This window comes from Leucopleurus acutus, assembly GCF_964270905.1.
Source record: "Leucopleurus acutus genome assembly, chromosome: 3".
NCBI classification, from domain to species: domain Eukaryota; kingdom Metazoa; phylum Chordata; class Mammalia; order Artiodactyla; family Delphinidae; genus Leucopleurus; species Leucopleurus acutus.
In genome coordinates, this window is record NC_139145.1 from 84,870,572 (window position 1) to 84,888,231 (window position 17,660).

Genomic DNA, 17,660 nt, shown 5'->3' on the forward strand with positions numbered 1-17,660 from the left:
GCTAAGTTTATATTATTTAATAAGTAAATGTGATCAAGAGGCTGAAGGCTTTATGTTTTCATAATCATTAAGTAGAGATGTATTACTTAAAACACAACAGCAGAGAGAAGAAGGAAATCAAGACTGAGGTTGCACACACTTCTCAGAGGGTATGGTGTGGAGATGCCAACCCACATTTAACCTGAAAGTCCAAGGCAAGGTCCTAGACACACGTCACCTCATTTAATCATCACAACAGCCCTTCACGGAAGGTGCTGTTGATATTCTCATCTGAGCGTGAGGTGACTGAGTCTCAGAGACGGAATGATGTGTCCAAGAAACACAGCTGGTCAGGCAGAGGCAGAGCCAGGAATCAAAATGTTTGCCCGACTCCAAGTCCCTGCCTTTTACTTAGGTAAACGCTCAGCTCTGTGAACGATAAAAAACAGAGCAAAGAACCCCGCAAGCCAGCATTAGACAGTGTGAATGAGAAGAGGATACGAAACAAGGAAAAGTAAATGGGAGAAGAGAAATGCTCGTTCCTCCACGGGACAAAGTTGAACTTTTCACAACAGAGTTTCTGCATGCAGAGCCCAGAGGCAGCTTCTCCTTGGAGAAGGCAGGCGGCCACGGAGCCCTGAGAAGAGCAATCACAGCGCAGAGAATCCAGGGGGCCGAAAGAAGCACCTGAGCAGACTCTTTATCACCTGAGACTGCCCACGGCTTCCAAAGGCTTCGACCGGTATTCACGAAGCAATCCAACGTGTGCAGTCCCAGCGGGGGCCCTCCCTTTGCTCTGACATCCTCTCTGGAAGAGGCTGATGTCCTAGATTGTGACTAACAGTCAGCTGTCACCTGTGCGTGAGGCTCTCAGCTGTGGTTCTGGTGGAGGGACTCACTATAGACCATCCCCTGATTTCACAGGACAGGAAAAAGAAACTTTGAAGTTTTAGCCTAATTTTTCACGTAAACGGAAGAGAGCGGTGCTTGAAGGACCAGATGACTACGGCAGAGAAGGACCGTGCGAGTCTGTCGAAAGACATTCAGCATGGTTATGGGGCAGGTCAACAGCAAGGGTAACCTACTAACAAGCAGACCCAACTTACACATTCACGTGGATGCATCCTGTGCTCCTGAGAGGTCGGCTCGCCGGGACAGGCACTGGCTTCCACAAGGCTACCTCCACTCAACCATTCGCTGTCTCTGACTGCCAGCCACGTCAAATTCTAGTTAAAAACCAGCACTCTCCTGATTTATTATCTACCTCACGCAGATTCAATACAACGGCCTTTTATTTTTAAAAAATCCAATTTGCCCCCAAAGGATGAAGATCTGTGGCTACTGAGAAAAGGTCACAAGAATGTGCGGCAATCTTTGCAAGGAATTCCGAATGGAGAGCTCCCCAAAAGTCATCTCCGTGTTTCCTCCCCTTTTATCAGAAAAGATTTAGAACTCACAGACGACTAGAGAATTGTACTGTGTATTGCCTACCTCGATTTAATGAATGTCAACCTTTGGTCGTAGTTGCTTCCAGATTTTTTGAAAGGATATATCATGTTACAGCTATCCTTGAAGCCCCCTTTTGTATCCATCCTCGACCCCATTCTCTTCCTTACAGACAGCCACTCCACTGAAGCTGCTATGAACCTGCCCTGACAGGTCTCCATACAACATAACCTCCCATACATGTGTAAAACTGTTCATCTTGCTTAAATTCGAAGTGTTCTCTTCTACATTGCCTTTGATATGTTGCTTCCCCCCACTCCATTCACCATTACAAGGTTATCTATACTGATACAGCAATATTAATGAAGTATTAATTTGAACTGCTTCCTTTTCACAATCTTTAAGAAGCGTTCATTTTAACTGCTGTGTAGTATTCCATCGCCTGACGATTCCCCACTTTGTCAATTCACTTACCGCAGGAAGTTTCAGCTGCCCTTCATTTATTTACCACTATAACCAACGCTGTGACATCGAGTCCTCTATTTGCCTCCCTGTACGTGTGAAGGAGCATCTCCGGGACATACCTAGAAGTGGAATTGCTAGACTACCTTCAGTCTTCCAGGAAGCTGCCCATATACTTTTCTAAATGGTGGTACCAATTTACACTCCCACCAGCATCGTATGAGAACGGCTACTGCTTCTCAACCTAATATAAATCGTACAATTAGAGTTTAATTTTTGATAAATGAATGGGTGTGAACATCTTCCTTTAATATTTATTTCTATTCACATTCCAATGTGATGAGGAATTTGAGCTTTTGAATCAGAATCCTGGCTCTGTAATCTGTAGTTCACATAACACTGGTAAAGTTCCCTGGCCTCATTAAACTTTGGTTATCATGTATGTAAAATGGTGGGTATAAGAATAGCATCTTCCTAGAGGCATTATTATGATTAAATAATGTGCTTAAAGCACTAATATCAATGCAATGTGTCTGGCACATAGCAAGTGCTCAGTAAATGTTAGGTAAGCCTCAAGGTAAAAGCCTGCCCTTTAGGTGTAAGCCCATTTTACGGGTGGTGAAACTGAGCCTGAGTTTGGACGGACCCTCCAGGATCACTCTGACTTGCTAAAGCAGAGCAGGGGACTCAGGGGACTCCAAGCCCCACAGTCTACCTGTCACCGTGCTGCCCTGCCTCACATGACCCTCTGTAATCAAGCTGCACAACAGAGAATAAATCAGAGCGAACGCAAATCAGCTAAGCAACCCAGAGGCTCCGAGTGCTGTGGGAAGGACCAGAATATGGCCAAATCGTGGTTGAAGCTTGGAAAGAGACGTACTTTGTGATCAAGGGCATGGGTGGGTACTACCACATTTAAGTTTAAGAGGCTGGCCGCTTACTTTTTATCAGCCACAGTCTTAATTAAACAGTCACCCATAAAGAGGCAGCCCATGACCACCACCGACCCAGCTGTGTGATGTTCCTGCAGGAGGAGCCCCAGGATTCCTCCCTAGCTAGGGGTTACTACAGCTGCATTTGCCTCCCCAGGTCCTGGCCTAAAGGGCCAGTTAAGGGCCAGAGACAGCCTGTCAACCCAGCCAAGCCACCTGCAGCCCGCCACCCCTCCGCCCGGGCTCTTCCATCAGCATCCAATCAGGTGTTAAAGTGCCCATGAGGTCCCTGTATTTCCTCCCTGGAGAGCTGCTATGACAATCTTGCTCATTCTTGCTGTTGTAAAGTGAGCAAACTGCACAGCTTACAGGTCAGGCGACCAGATGTGAAAGAACTAGCGAGTCGTCTTTTGCTTGAATTTGCAAGGCTGCTCCAAGTCATGAAGGCTTTGCCAGGCCACTTGGTCTCCATTTCCATGTGAAGTTCAGCACGGAAGGGCTCTTAGAAGAACTCTCCAATGTTAGGGAACTTTAAATGACATACTCCACAGGAAAAGGAGGGGCTTGGAACACAGAAAACAAATGGCTCTGGGTCAAAACAAAGCAAAGCTCCGAATCTAGGGAGGAAAACTTGTTCCTGAGTCACAGCTAAAGAAGGGAGAGCCAGTCGGTATTACGCTCCCTTCTGCTGGTGAAACTAAATGCACAGACAAAACAATCGCAAAAATTAGGGTGGGGTGGGGTGGAGTGAAACGCAGAAGCTGCTACAATAATATCCACCAGGAGCTGGTACAGTAGTACAGAAGTATCTTAATGGTTCAAGAATTAAAGCATCTAGAGACGCAAAAAGGCTCTGCCAATGAAGCCTGGGCAGGGGTGAAGGGAAGGGCATGAAGATACCCACCGAGCTGATTCCTTTTCCTGGGGACCTGCCTCATTCTGAGAGGCAAAGAAAAACAATAGATGCCCCTCAAGTTTCAGCATGGAAACGTCTCTTGAAAACAAGCCCCTTACCACAACTACAACCCTCTTTAGGGCCAAACGAAAGTACCCTGAAGCGGGAGAGGGGGGCGAAGTGGAGGCCAGAGCTCGGTGCCCCCTCACAGCAGGCGTGATCAGGACGGCTGGTCCTCTCTGGATTACATGAATTGTTTTAAAGGCGCAGAAATCATCAAATGCAAACATTCCATCACCTCCTTTTGGCATTATCCATCACACTGCACGTAAGTTTCCAAATGTCACTGTGGAGAAGGTGGAGACTGTTTACCTGTCCATGCTCCTGATTTCTTCCCATCCCGTCATGACAAACGGCAGAGGTGGGAAGGGTTGGGAAGGGTGGTCTGCCCCCATCAGTCTCCACACCAGCTTTCCACACATTTTTCCGAACAGGGTTTGAGAATTCTTTGCAAGTGTCTACTCTGTTCTCAATTCACCCAGCCTCCCAGTCAGCTGCCTACACCTCTAATTTCAGGTCAGCCCTGGCCTTTGCTGCTGCCACTCTCCTTTCCTCTATCCCTTCAGAGGAACGAGGAAGCGGGGTCTCTTCTCTTTTTTAACATGGCCCTTTCTGGCCCTGGCTCACGCAGGAGCATCGGTGGAACTGGTGAAACAAAGTTTCACGTGGGGAAGCAGGGCTTGTCCTGAGCATGACGTTACAGAATCCAGACAGCACCCAGGCCCTCCCGCTGGACCATGTTCTCCCACAGCCAGGCTGCGGCCTTCTGCTGGAGCAAAGGAAGGACGGGCAGATGGAAGAAAGAGGGGTGCAAGGGAAACAAAGATGACAGCTGTAGGGGCTCCCTGATCTCACAGTGATGCAGGCAGAGATTTCCTGCTTACCTCTGGCAGCACTACTTCTTGAGCCACACCTCTGTGCACATTGAAGGGCAACAGAAAGGAAGCAGGGTCACGGGGCTAAGGGTGGTGCCGCCATTTGAGTTTTACGTGACGGTGAAGGTGACACAAGCGATTACAGAAAAGCGACCGAAACAAGCAGCCTGCTGGTCGGCCATCAGTCCCCAGGGCTGCACCTTCCACATTCTCCTGGCCCCAGGGCCACATGTCCCACCATCTCTGTCCCTCCCTTCACCACAGCAGCCCTCCCCTCCTCCCCCTGGCCCAGAACACGTGCCCACACCTGAGAGTAAGCAAGGACAATACCTGGAGATGTTTTGATAAGGCCAACTATTAGGTTAAGGCACCGTTTGACAACCACCTTCGAGAGTGCTTTCTAGAGGGCTTCTGATTCAGAAAAGAACATTCTCTGGAAAACTTTGTTCTCCATGACGATACACCACGAGAGGCAAGGTACCAGTCTTTCACTAAAAACTTTTCCCCCTTCTCCTGAACTTCAGATTATATACTCACTGTAGAAAATTTGTAAATAAAAAAAAAAACCATAAGAGGAAAATATCACTTATAACCCCACCCACTATTGACAGGTTAGCATATATCCTTTGCATGTCCTCGTAAGTGACACACACATAAAGATACATATGTATGGGGCTTGGGGTCATGTGGGCAGATAGACTCCTAGCTCTGACACTAATGGTGCGATGTACAGTTTAACAACTTAAGCCTTTTACTTTACTTATTTGCAAAAACGAGAGCTATACCACCTTCCCCATAGATTTGTGAGGGTTAAGAGAGATGATACAGGCAAAGCGCACAATTCAGTCCAGACACGGAAGCACCTGCTAAGTGACAGCAAGACATCATCACTAGGAAAGTTTCTCATTTAGTTGGGCTCTGTGTTAGCTTCCTATTGCTGCTGAAACAAATTACCACAAACTCAGTGACTTAAAACAACACACATTTATTATCTTACGGTTCTGGAGGTCAGAGTCTGAGGTAGTTTCACTTACGCCAACATTAAGACTCACGGAGGCTCCAGGGGAGAATTCGTTTCCTCTCCTCTTCTGGCTTCTGGTGGCTGCTGGCACTCCCTTGGCTTAAGGCCTCTTCCTCCATCTTCAAAGCCACAGCCTTGCTCTTCAAATCTCTCTCAGACTCTGACCCTCTGTTTGTCATCACATCTCTCCTGACTTTCATCTTCCTGCCTCCCTCTTATAAAGAGCCTTTTGATTATATTGGAGCCACCTGGTAATCCAGGATAACATTTCCATCTCAAAAGTAACTTAATCACATATGCAAAGTCCCTTTCATCTTGTAAGGTAACATATTCATAAATTCTAGGGATTAGTAGGAGGGTGCCGTTATTCAACCTACCAGATGCTCTCAGCATAGACGACGCTAGTTGAGGATGGTAACATGAATATGTTGGAAATATTCTTCTCCAGTTTGTCTAAATTCTTCCCATAAAAGTAACATAGTTGTCGTCAAATCCGATTAATCTATTCTTTGGTCATTTCTCCCACTAATTTTTTTTTTTTTTTTTTTTTTTTGCGGTACGCGGGCCTCTCACTGTTGTGGCCTCTCCCGTTGCGGAGCACAGGCTCCGGATGCGCAGGCTCAGCGGCCATGGCTTACGGGCCGAGCCGCTCCGCAGCATGTGGGATCTTCCCAGACCGGGGCACGAACCCGTGTCCCCTGCACCGGCAGGCGGACCCTCAACCACTGCGCCACCAGGGAAGCCCCTCTCCCACTAATTTTAAGCCTAGGAATTCCTTCCATATCCAGTCAGGTTCATATATGAGTACACGTGCATGTATCTGTGTGTATCTGACTCACTGTTACAAATCCAAAAAAATACAGAAACACATAAAGTAAGAGTAAATTCTCCTTCGCATAGGAAACCACTTCATAGCTTGGGATCCACTCTCCCAGAGGTGATGCCCCTCATTCGCACACACACGTGCATTTCCATTTGTTTATGGGGCCAATTTGCACACTTAAGTCTCTAGTCTATCTGGGAGTTCCTTTACACCTGAATGCTATACACCTCGGAACTCCTCCTCTAACCTGTTTCTGTTCTGAAGAATGATTAACCAAAGCACTACCTACGTCATAGGTGTTACTTTTCTATGAAAGCGTGTTTTGTGGGCTATTCCTGTTTGCTTTTTCCAGTTACCCACACCTGGGGATCAGCCCGCTGCCCATTCTACTTCATGTCTGCAGGTGCCACCATTCACCTGGCAGCTGTTGCACGAACTGCAGAAATAACACTTGGGTAAAACTGAGCTGCGTCCAGAGGACTCCTTCTTCAAACCCAAGTCCATTAAGTGACAGAAACATCACATTTCCGGCTTTATGGTTGGGGAAAAAGAAAAATGGTTCTATTTGACAAGTGAATGATTCTGCTTTGAATTTGTCACAAAGAAGTCCAGGAATCCAGCAGCTGTGCACAATGGACACTTATCTGTCACTCACTTCTCCAGGGCTTTGAGGCACACTTAGTGTACACAAAACAGGACTGAGAAACTTCTGTTGAGTGAATGGGGAAAAGAAGTCCAGCACTGCCCCACAGAAAATGATCTAAGGCTATTTGAAAGGCCTCCTGATGCCACGTGGCTGCTATGTGATGACCACTCCACTCTATTCAAGGCTTCTGCAATCTTGAATTCCTTTATCAACAGTCATTTCTTGAGGACCCACTGCGAAAACATATCTAGATGCAGTGCAAAAAGCAAATGAAATAAACCAGACCTAAAACAACCACAAAACAGATAAAGGAATAAGCATCCCTGCAGCTCCAGGGGCAGATCTCACTTCGCTGCTTTCTGTGGCAACATCACAGCCAGGCTGGCGGTTCTGTCGCTGGGGGCAGGGATGTTTAACTGTGAGTGAAACCAGGTCATCGCAGCTAAGAAGCATCTGTACCCGTTTCTGATGGTGATTATGCCACAGGCTTTCCGAGGGCACAGTGCAGACTAGACATATCAGAGCGTTCAGTGAACAGAGCAGCAAAGGAAGTCGGCTCCAAGATAGCATGTAGATCACACTCGGTGAGGACAGAGGCAGACTTCGCGAAGGCATCAAGCAGTAATTATTCAGCAGTAGCAGCAGTATTCTTAGTAGAATGTGCTCCGAAGGGGACAGCAGTGTTTCTCACCAACACCCAGACCTCGGCACCAAACACCAGGAAGGCAGCGTCTCTGCCGGTGCTCAACGGCGGGCAGCAAATTAACAACTATCAGAACCTAGTGAAGTCTCACTTAGAGAATCAGACTTACAATCTGGCTGGAGCCAGACACACACTGTCCGAATGAGTCTGAAATAGATTAGAGCAGCCCAAGATAGACTTTCCATCTCTGTATCTGACAGGCAGGTTAAGCTCCTCTTTAAGTGTCACCACACCCCTTTAATGCACTTCAAATTGCATGTGAAATTTATCACCTGTCTACGGGCTCTGGGCCTGACAGTGTTGGGACCCTGCCAACCTGACAGAAGCCACAGGCCTAAGAAGGAAAGGGGATCTTTCCCACCTCATCAGGGCACCCTTGGAAGAAGCAGCTTCAAGAAGCAGCAGGATGGAGGGTGCCCCGGACGTCCAAGCAAACATGTCCACAGCCATTTCTACCTTTGGGATGTTTGCTGACAATTGAAAAAAGTTTTCATTTCATTTCTCAAGCTCCTTTGATTGCAATCTTCTCAAAAGTCTTTGGCAGCTCCCCACTGCCTATGCTCCAAACGCCACTCTTTGGCCTTGAAGGCCGCTTGTCTGATATCACCCCCTCTTTTCAGTTCCCTCTGCTCCTTCCCATATGGGTCAAACTGGTCAAGTCACAGCTGCCTTTTCCTGCATATGTCATGCTCTCGGGGGAGAAGGCCGCTTTCTCCTCCAGATACTGAAACCCTATCGTCCTTAAAGAGCTGGGTCTCCCTCAGGGGACCCCCATGAGCAGCTCAGGCAGAGGCAGGGACTCCTTCTTTCAGTTCTTTATTTGCACCGCTCATTTGGCAGATACAGGCATTCACCACAGTCATCCCTGAACCTGCTGGTGACAGACATGAACTGGTCCCGTGCGCCAGCTCTGCCTCCCTTGCCCTCCCTCAGCACCCAGTGCCAGGTCTTAGAAGATGCACTACATGAGTGAGCACTCCCCTTCTGGTACCGGGCTCTCAGACCATAATGGGGACTGGGCCCCCAACGCCAGTGAAACCTAGGAAATAAAGTGCTTAATATGTAGTGCCCTGTACAAACTCCAGGAGGTCAGGTGGGTGCAACACGAGGGGACAGTGTTGGGTGAGCATCAGGGAGCGGCGGAGCCTATCGTAAACTGGGAGAGCGTGGGTGTCTGCTTCTCAACTCCAGCATTTGTTGCCAGGTGGGAATGTGGGCTCCATGTGGCTAGATAATTCTGCAAGGAAAAAAAATCCAAATATCCAGGTTTTCAAGTGAAATATTTTGATATGCAAGGGCCACTTACTAATATTTTAAAAAATACTGTGTGGGTAAATAGAAGCACATCTGTGGGTTCCAGGTGTGAGTCTGGTACCTGCGATCTAGAACCTCCGCGGATGTTCTCAGCAACTCTTTATTAAGGGTGCTGTCCTGCATGTAACAGTGAAAATAAAAGAGAGCCTCTGCCCTCAGAGAGTTTGAACCCTAGTTCTGGACATGGAACAAAACTGTGGTAACATGAGCAAGAAATGGCAGCATGTGCTAATATTGCAGAAGTAGGACTTTAGACCTTTTGAAGTGAGAAGCGTTGCCGTGGGCCAGGTGGTCACTGCGACAGGCTTCTTTCTTCTTAAAAGCAGTTCTCAATATGACCCCTTGTACACGGGAAGTCTGATGCCTCAGACTGCAAGGGACAAAGCCAGTTTCTTTCATTTCACCTCCTACTATTTCTCAGGCTATAGCAGGCCAAAACAACAATTAGTGACGGCATCAAATATCAAGGACCTACTTCATACAGGGCACTACATATTAAGCACTTTATTTCATTGATTTCAGAGATAAATTAAATAAAGCACACTATTTCATTCAATCCTCACAGCAACCTTATGAGGGAGTATTACTTTCATCACTTTATAGCTGAGGAAAGAAGAGGGAGGGCGTTAAGTAACCCACTCAAGGTCATAGAACAACTGTGAAGCCAGGCCTTGAACCCAAAGCTGCAGACACCACAGCCTGTGTTCTCTGTACCGTGCTAGGCTGCCCTCCAAAAACCTAGGCAGGAGGAGAGGTGAAGGGGAAGCATGTGAGGAGGACAGTGAAGGCGTGTCACCTGAGTCTGAGTGTCTCAACGTGGCCAAGGGTGCACGGATCGGGCTGTGCAGATGTGACAGGTGGGAGATGGGCTGCTGGCGTGCAAGGAGAGACACAGCTTCAGATACGAGGAAAGTGGGTGCACTGCAGGGCTGCATCCCTCCTCGGGTTTATTAGTCTGGCATAAAACAGGTCTCCTTCCATGTAGACACGGCAGCACCCACAGAAGGTGGTTCCACTTGTTCGTGTCTCTGCTGATGTACATATTTGAGTTTAAAGGGTTTTTGCATCTTTCTGAGCTGCGAGACAGCAGGGGCTGTCATTCTGTTCCCATCTTCTCCTGCCACCTAGTAGGGGCTCGGATATTTTAAAATAAATGAAGCTTGGACAATTTCTATATTTCTAGAGAGGATTTAAGAACAAAACCACACCCCAGCTAACCTTTTAGAAATGTGTAAATGTGACAAAATTATTTCCGAAGACAGCAAAGAAACAATGGGTCCGAGACCCAAGGCAACCCAAGGCTGGGTTGTAGGCAGGACTGCACAGGCTGAGGTGAACAGTGTCACATTCTAGTTTCTGTGTTGGGGGTGGACTCACAAGTGTTGTTACACAGACATAAAAGTGACTTCTGCATAGACCAGAGGTGAGCATGATATAAACCGAAAACTGTGACTAACCCATTTCTGGGCACCTGAATTCCAGAAGTAAATACTAAATGGAGTCACACAATATAGAGAACAAAAAATCCGTAATACAGACTGCAGTAAGATAAACTGCCCAGTTTCAAAGCAACCTGTGTAGGATTCATGCCAGGGGTCTTTAACCTGGGTTCCTCCCCCTTGATTAGGAACTGCAGAAACCCCTGAGAGTAGACTTGAATGTGTGTATATTTTCTCCGGAAGGAAGCGTTGCAGTTTTCAGATTCTTGGAAGGATTCCTTATCTAAAAAGAGGTAAGCCTAGGGCTGGAAAGGGCAGGAAGTGAAGCAGCAGCACTGCAGCAGCTGGCACCCAATGTCCTGGGCTCCGGAACCAAGCCCTGGGATGCTGCAGGAGATGGTGAGGGTGGGAAACCTGTTGGGCTCCCACGTGGATGAGATCATTACTCCCCAGTGGTTGCAGACTTCCTGAAGAAAATGACAAACAGGGGAAAGAAGCGACAGCTCGCCAAGGCTGACCCCGCCCTCTCCTTTCCCATCTGCTAATTTACACAGGAACAAGTGACCCCATGAACACATCCTGGACTTTCTGAGGACAGTCCTGAAACCCAAGGGAGGTGTTTTCCTGGTTTCTTTCAGGTGAAGGTCATTGATTCTTAAAGATAAAGGTGGACAGGGATTAGAGTAACATACATGATGATGGAAAACAGGATTCGTATTTATTATTGTTATTTTTTTAGGTACGTGTGTAAGGTGCTAGAATGATGACTCCTAACGGGAGAAAGAACACCTCTTGACCACGAGTGAAAAGAAATTCTGCAGTCAAGAAACTGACAAGGTGAACAAGTTTTGTTTTTTTGGGTTTTTTTTTTTTGCGGTACAGTAAGCCTCTCACTGCTGTGGCCTCTCCCTCCGCGGAGCACAGGCTCCGGACACGCAGGCTCAGCAGCCATGGCTCACGGGCCCAGCCGCTCCACGGCACGTGGGATCTTCCCGGACCGGGGCACGAACCCGTGTCCCCTGCATCGGCAGGCGGACTCCCAACCACTGCGCCACCAGGTAAAGCCCCTTGAACAAGTTTTAATGTACAATTTGGGAAGTGGAGAAAGACACTTATGTAAAACTTAACACCCAGCTACAGTGGAAGGCAATAAATATGATAAGTTAGCAGAGAAGGGGTTTCAAACCTAAAAGGAAAAAATAAAAGGGAACTGGAATATCATCATAAACACACAGACTATGGGTGGTAAACAGCACGAACCTGAACTTCCAAAGGAAAGGAAAGGCGATCTCATACAATTATGGCCTTGGTGGAAGGGACAGAGCAAGAGGAAGGTGTGTCTTGTTCAGTGAAAGCCACCCAGAGGAGGGTACAGGAGAGCAGCTGTGTGTCAAGATGACAGCTTCAGAGTGGAACCATGAGTGGCTATAAGAATACATCACTGGCTGCCTGCCTGCACAGACCGTCTCCCCATTAGAAGGCAGCAGACTATATGAAGGAGGGCTGCGGCAGGGTTCCTTCCACCCCAAGACGTTCTGGTTCAACTTGAAGAAATGTTCTCACATACTGAACTGCCCAGTTCCACTTAGTTATGCTACAGCTTGGGTCTGTATAGCAGACTGAGCTGATACAGGATTACTCTTACTCATTTCAAATATATATAAATGTTGGATAAAACATAAGAAATTAAAAAAAAAAATCCAGCTAATCTCAGAAGCAAAAATATCAATACCCCAAAACAAAGAGAAATTGCAAAATTAGAGCAATGAGGGGGTTTGAAGCTAGACAGTACCCCCAGAGCTATCTAGGTGAGACCAGGAGGGAGGCCAGAAGACCACTTAGCTGGACTTTGTGTCAGGCTGTACCTGTAAGTGTATTCCCATTTCTTGAACAAAAGTTAACTTGACCATGCAGCAGACAAAGGGCTAACATTCTACACTGGATAATCTGCAGGTTATTTGGAGTATGGTAGTTTATTTAACATCAAACATTTAAATTCTTACATTGAACCATTACACGTGGGAAAAAAGATTCCGATCTACTCCCCTAAAATTGACTTGCCACCACGAACGCCTGGATCGGGAGTTAGAAACGACTGGCCCGCTGCAATCTAGCCTTCCCACCCCTCCATAGTCTAGGGCCTTAGGTTTGACTGAGGCCCCGATCCACGGCTCCTTGCTGGTAACTTACAAAACCCAAGAACCAAATAGCTTTTGTTTTTCTCCCCCCGTTATGAATGTTGCTAAACAAACCTCTTGCATTTCAGAGTTGATTCTTTTGACAGTCTCATTTTTCGAACTTTACTTAAAATTTGAAAGAAATATTTAAACCATATTCTGGGTCACACTCCAACTCTTAATTTTTTAGGTGCTCTTTTAGTTCAAAGTAAGTAATTGAATTATTCAGGAAGGTTAGTTTAGCAAAGGTTCATTAATGCCCAAGACACACATTCCTTTTTCTTTAAAAGGGGAAACTTACTCTGCTAGAGGGACATATTAAACCAAGCAAGTTTTTCCAGCTAATTGAGACCAGGGGAGCCAGGAATGAAGTAGTTTTCTGACGGGCCATCCAAGCAACATGTTTTCCGACAGGCTCCACTCATGCTAGCCAGAAAAGAGGGGACAGCAGCAAGAAATGACCCTCCCCACCCCTTTCTCTTCATCTTTCCTCTCCCTCCCTCCCAGGCCTTACTGGCTGCCAACACAACCAATTAAACAGCAAACATTTCTTGAACCAAACAGGCTTTCCTTCTTCCATGACCCTGTGCAACCTCTATCCTCCATTACTAATCCCCCCTTTCCCCGAAGCCACCAAACATCCACTGTCTGCTTTCCTTGCCTTAGACACCTCCGAACCAATTGAGATGAACAGAATTCAGTGTTCAGTTTGGCAAAGGGGGGAAAAAAAGGGAGGGATGGAGGAAGAAGTTCAAAAAATAAAGCAACCCTCTGTTCTGCCTGAATGCTCGGAGAATGTCAAGGAGAAATGACTCTTTAGTCGTTCCTTAAAAAAAAAAAAAAAAAAAAAAAGACACAGAGTCCAAGCAGTCACTTTGCCAAAATCAATTCTCCAGAACTAATAATCTACACTGGGGGAGCTCCTCCATCAGTTAGAGTTTACTTTAAAAGGTTTTCTGCAGGCACTGCCACCAATTTTCAATCTTTTTTGACAACACACACGCATACACAATTTGTCTAGACCCATCTCTGTAGTTCTTTCTTTGGACATGTTCATGTATTAACAGTCACTCAGCTATGTCTCCGGTGTTATGTGGTGAGGACACAAGAATACACACGCCATCTGCAACCAGCAGGCAGCCCACACTCATACACAGAAGAAGGACTAGGTGTCTAAGGCTGGGAACAAAACTTAAGGCAGAGACCACATAACTACTTTCTTTACTTAGAGAAGTGAGACGATTTATTGGACTTTATGACATCTGCCCCAACTGTCCCCTCCCCCAAATACCTTCTACTTTCCTTCTCTAGCCCCAATGCAGACAAAAGTTTGCCGTGTTTGTACTTTTTCTAGTGGTATAGAAGTTTCAGACTAAGAAAGAACAGAAGCTTAACAAATTCTCAACCCTGTTTTCCACCTACATCAACAATGCCTGCTCACTGCCAAGTTCACACGTGACTTTGAATAACGCTCAAACTGGAAAAACATTTGACAGTATTTGACTGCTGGCTACGTAAGTAAAACATGTACGATTTCCTTATCCCCCTTTCCAAACTTTTGAGCCACTGGGTCAGGAGCTCTTTTGGTGCAGAGCCCCCTTCCCATCAGTATGGAAACCCAACACTTAGGACCAGAGGCTGTGGACCCGCATTTCCGCTGGGGCCTCACTCTGCCACCACCGGGACTGTGCGCAGCTATGGGACTGTCACATAGATCAGCTTCTCCAGTTCCTACCTTGTCAAGTGCTGCCGTCCTCCTTGCCGGGCATGGAGTGGAGCCTTAAGGACCTGGAGGTGTGGGTGTGGCGGCAGTGCAGAGTCCAGGGTTGGTCTTCCCAGCCAGCCGCCCGTGTAGTAGCCTTTTAATGAACTCAGTGACTCAGCGGCGTCCCCTCCCCCCCACTGGCCTCCCGTCTCACTCCTCTCGATCGCAGGGATGTCCATGTGACAGCGCGGTGTCTCCACTGAGACTAATCCCATATCAATAAGAGCTTTCAGCACGACCCAGACCAGATTACTCTGGCTCACAACCACTCTGCTGACCTTCCCCGGGGGCCAGAGAATACTCCCCCAGCGCATACTATTTATGGAAGAGTTGACATAAGCCGGATCGCTTGGTGTGATGATTTCACTTCCAAACTTTGTGGCTTTAACAAAGCAACAAGGCATCCAATATTCAACCACTCAACCAGGCGCTGAGGATTTTACATAGATGCAGCGATAAAAACCACTCTTGGGTTCTATGAAACACAACCACCATGGCAGAGTATCGTTCCTGTATGCACCACCACTGCCACCAAATCAAAACAGTACAAATAAAGGCTGCGTATTAAACGACGGGTTAAGACGAGCTCAAAAATACCAGATGTATGGTTTTGCTATTAGATGTCTGCCACAGAGCCAAGGCAAGGCAACGTGGTGTCTGATTCTCAGATTAATTTGGACTAAATGCGATACGTTTTCAAAGAATGCTGAAACAATTACTAAGACTGGTTCTTAACCAAAACAGCCTAAACTGGTTCTGAACAGAAGTCAATGAAACAAAACTTGAAGGTGCCAGGGAACCAAAATGAGTGGACCAATTCCCTCCCCTTTCCCATCTTTTCCAGCAATTTTCATCCCTGTTCCTGGTCTCTCTCTATAGCCTTTCTGAGCAGACAAGATAAATAAGAGGAATGAGTACAGAGCGTACAAACTGTCAAGGAGATAACTGGGTGTTCCCAGAGAAGCCGACATACATGCCTGGAGAGACAGTCTTGAGGTTTTGCAAGAACAATTTCATCAGCATTACGTGCAAGAACAAGAATGCTAGGCCATATATAAAATGATCACAAAGGATTTTTCCAGCACGAAATGTTAAGCTATGAAAGCATCTCAACAGATGAAGCCCTTTGCACACACAACTCTCTTCTCAGAAAAGCTCTACTTATTGATCTTGAAAAGCAAGGTTTTTAGTTCTAAAACTGTGATGACAGCCATTGAAAAAGTCAACCTCTTTTCCTTAGAAATGCATTAAAATGGGAAAAAAATGCACCAACTAAAAATGTACTTTTAGCATTAAAATACGTGAAGCTTATTCAAGTCTCTGTTCAAACCAGTTGGGCAGATGGGAGGGAGCTGCAGAGAACATCACAGGGGAGAGATACCAGGGGTTGGCGGAGGGAGGGGAAAGAGAGCAGGCTGTGGGCTGCAGAGATGAGCTTCCAGGTAGAAAAACATGAGGGGAAAGCATGGACATCAAGGACCCAGGAGAAATTCAGTAAGGGTGGGGATTCCTTCCCAAGTTGCTTGCTCTCTGTCCCAGAATTCTAATTATTACCAGAGAGGAGGGTAATTCCAAGTACTTTCTGATCCTAATACCTTTTGCTATTTGTCAGATATTAGACCTCAAATTCAAGGTGGATTAATTTGGAAAATTAAATTGAATCCATTTTGAAGTCTTAGTTTTACATGCAACAATTAATAAATGCAAATAGGCGATAATAGGGGATACAGACAAATACTTAGGATTTAAAGGGGAACTGTCTGTAACTTTCCCCTAAACCCATGACAGGGCTGAAGCAGGGGGAATGGAGCTGGTTTATGGTTTTTACAGACAGAGCGGCGGAGAATTCCATCACTGAGGGCTCCTTCCTGCTCTGGGTTACGGAGGCAGGCAATCCAAGTGCTGGTCTTCGCCTTCTCCCTCTCCCCATCTCCTGACCCTGCCTTACTAGCGTGTTCCCCAATGAGTTCCTGAAACATGATGTCTTTTACGTTGGTGAGATGAGGGCCCTGCCTGAAGCTTTCACAGAATGTGCTGAAATGAAAATCATAAGGTGAACAGAGCAGGCCCAGGAGGCAGCGGAGGTAGATTAGAGGTCTGACAGCCACAGAGCAGAGGTCAGCATCTGAGGCTCGATCTCCGCAGCTGTAATGACAGTATTATCACTGCCCTGCTTGCGTCCTCAACAGGACCGAGCTGGTGCCTGCATGGCCAGGTAGGTGAAAGTGGCTTTGTACTGTGGAGAAGGTGGACAAAATATGATGGCGAAAACAAAATCTGAGCCTAGCGCTGCCATGTCCCTTGTGTGCCTTCCTTCCCTTTTTAGGCTCATTTGTAAAATGTGGGTAGTCATTCCTGCTCTGTGTACCTGCTAGTGTCAACATGACGCTTACACAATGCACTCGAAAACAAACATTACAAAACACAGGATGTTATCAGAGGACACATTCTTATCAGTCTCAAAGGGCTTTCTATCCAAAGACTAAGTTTGGAAAGTATAAACAGTTCCAAGGTTGAAAGAAAGTCTTAAAGAACATCTTTCTATTGTACAGTAGGAAAATCTCTGATTTGCTTTAAATACAGGAAATCTAACAGTTTTGAAACAATGGATTAGAGGTGAGATGGTAAAGAATAGATGAGGGTGGCACGAGGGGGAAACAGAACATTCTCCCAAAGAAGACTACTGAAACCAGCGCTACAGGCGTGAATGAGGAGTTGATGCAGGGCACAGACCAGCTTTGGGATCCAGCATCTATAAGGTACCCGAAGACACAACACAGGATGGGTCCTCTCTGTTGCCTCAGCCTAGGAGGGTCTGCCCAGCCCTCTGCCAGCACGTGAAAAAGCCCAAAGCTGGCAGCCAACTCTGTGCTGGCATCCCCAGTGAACAGTGACAGCTACGCACCTCAGTCCTGCAGGGCTGCCCCAAACACACAAGTTTAGAATGATAGGTCACTGGAGTCATTCAGTCTAGGTATCTCATTTACAGATAGGGAAACCTGAGGCCTGGCAACGAGATGAAGCACTTCCCCAAGAAAGGCAGCACCCAAGCCTTGCTAAGCACCTGGTCCCTGAATGAACTCCTCACCCAGTGTACATTCCACTAGCCTGGGGGGATATTTT

General features: G+C 46.7%; 1 protein-coding gene and 1 long non-coding RNA gene across 3 annotated transcripts in view; one reads left to right on the forward strand and one right to left on the reverse strand.

Annotated features, from left to right (window-relative positions):
- MCC (MCC regulator of WNT signaling pathway) overlaps positions 1 to 17,660 on the reverse strand; it is a 360,524-nt gene that overhangs the window by 156,330 nt on the left and 186,534 nt on the right. Inside the window, exon 1 of one of the 2 annotated variants that reach the window (XM_082836201.1) lies at positions 14,508 to 14,604. The exons of the other annotated variant lie outside the window; for it this stretch is intronic. The gene's annotated coding sequence lies outside the window, so the exon portion shown is untranslated. Of the gene's footprint in view, positions 1 to 14,507; positions 14,605 to 17,660 lie in introns of those variants that run through there. 2 annotated transcript variants of the gene reach the window in all.
- LOC309959740 overlaps positions 1 to 17,660 on the forward strand; it is a 318,024-nt gene that overhangs the window by 18,333 nt on the left and 282,031 nt on the right. The window lies entirely within an intron of this gene.